General features: G+C 37.4%; 1 long non-coding RNA gene across 1 annotated transcript; it reads right to left on the bottom strand.

The window, feature by feature from the left end:
* Window positions 1-239: 239 nt before the first annotated feature.
* On the bottom strand, window positions 240-1,230 carry LOC138515651 (uncharacterized). The gene is made up of 2 exons (XR_011282136.1): window positions 1,163-1,230; window positions 240-342 (listed from the first exon to the last, which is right to left on the bottom strand). It is a non-coding gene; the product is annotated as an uncharacterized lncRNA (long non-coding RNA).
* Between the last annotated feature and the right edge of the window lie 890 nt (window positions 1,231-2,120).

Raw genomic sequence — 2,120 nt, 5'->3', positions numbered from 1 at the left:
AGAGGGTAAGGGGACTGAAATGGAGTACCCATGCTTATTTTGATTGCTGCAAGCAGGAATATCAATTTACAGTTGTGATCGCAACAAGGGGGGGCATGACCAGATATTCTGGATCCCTTCATTTGGTTCGGTGGAGTGGGGCCACCCCTAGGCCCCAAAAGTATTTAAAATGGCTGGGTTATTAAAGATAGGGGCAGTTTCAGTAAGCAGTACTAAATGAGAACTCCAGGACTCAGCGCCATTAGGTATGTCTCTACTTGGTTTTAATGATCAATCAGAAAAGTGCCCTCTTCATATTGATTACATGTGTTTCGGCTCCCCTGAGCCTTTGTCAAATCAGGGCTATTGGTATGTACACAATTATAATGAATTGACAAAATGATCCATAATGAACATAGGAAAAATAAATACAAATATAAAATGAGACAATTCAAAAAAGTAGTGATTAATTGCGAAATCATTGTAACATCATAAACCAAGTTATGGCAGTAATGCAAAATAAGAAAAATGGAAGACAGAGAAAATGGGGTTGGCGAAAGGGAGGATTGGAAAAGGTCAAGAAAAACAGATTCATTTTATCAATATGAAAAAAATAGGAGAAAGAAAAAAAAAAACATTAGTTCAATTGCTGAAATGTATGGGTCTCAAATCTATGCAGAGCATGATGAATACAACAGACACCCGCAGGTTAGCTTACCCGAAAGTATTAGGACAGATCCATATGACTGTTGTCAGCTAAGTAATAAAAGGGTAGGATCCCTAAACCCAATAATCTGTAATACAAAAATATCCTACACAATCCTTTATTATTATATATGCCACGATACCCTGTGGATGTATTAAAAAAACGTACAATCTTTAAACCGTTCTCTGCTTGCTAGTTGCAAAGTAGATATACTATTTAGCCAATATCCATGTGTATAGAACAACCGAAAACCAAAAAAGGGTGTAAAAAACCTAAGAGCAACTAGTATACGGCAGGTATGCTATTGTGAAACACACTCACTGTATGTGATCCAAGGTTACATCTCAAACGTATTTAGACTACGGATCGTCATTCACCGTTGGAAAATTATGAGCAAGCTACATTTAGCTATTCTGTTCATACCAAATTGTAGTATGAAATCCAAGCTCTGATTGATAATAGAGTAAGCAAACTCACCATTGTATTTAGAATCGCACGCATCGGCTGAGCACTAATTCTTGTCAGCCGACGCCATTTTAGGAAATAGGTTGATGTAGGGTGCCCATGGCAACGTGGTCACGCGTTGTCATGGTGCACAAACATCCAGCCACCCCATTGATGGGAAAAAATAATGCCGCCATTGCTAAATGGAGACTGAGTCATTCTAATCTAATGACTACTCATATTGTTCTGTGCACCAGTTGCATTTGTAGAGTTGAAAGAATAAATTACCGAATCCCTCAATTTCAAGAATAAACGTTAGACTCTTCCAGTGCTACAATATGATATTTAAGAACAAACACGCGTTTGCGTTTAAATAACCTCTACTTACTCCCGATAGTTCGCTCCTGCTTGTAATAACTACGATGTCTAAACGCTGATTGCTGACAGTACAAAATTACACTGATACCGCTATGCCATTCGTACTTCTCCAAACAGCGGTACCCGAACACCAATTAATTAGTGTACATGAAAGCGTGTAATTGCCGTCTGCTAACATGTAGTTACCCAAATGTATTCCTAATTAAAGTGGATGCATATATATTAGCAATTAGCAATTAGCAGTTAGTAATTAGCCTCAGTAATAGGAAATATACTGATTGAAAAAACATAATTCTCGACCTTCAATTAGAATGGATAGAAGAGTCTACGTGCAGTGGCAACTAATCTCATTGTGTCATATGGGAATTTATAGTGAGAATTATAAATGTCTAGTGCTCAAATACTGATTACACCCTACCTCATTTGAATACAAGAAATAAACTAGGTCGAGCTGTGTTTCCACCCCAGCTCTCATTACGAGTTCTTACCTAAAAGTTGAACAAGTTCTATTGAAATATGAAAATAAAGTGATTCTTAAGCCCTGGTGTAAGATTGATCAACCAGATGGTTGGATTACTGCACAGTTAAGATAAAATGAATACAATAAGAAAGC

The sequence above is a fragment of the Ambystoma mexicanum genome, chromosome 6q, assembly GCF_040938575.1.
Source record: "Ambystoma mexicanum isolate Mex_15411 chromosome 6q, UKY_AmexF1_1, whole genome shotgun sequence".
In the NCBI taxonomy this organism is placed as follows: Eukaryota; Metazoa; Chordata; class Amphibia; order Caudata; family Ambystomatidae; genus Ambystoma; species Ambystoma mexicanum.
This window is presented reverse-complemented; position numbering and strand designations above follow the sequence as displayed.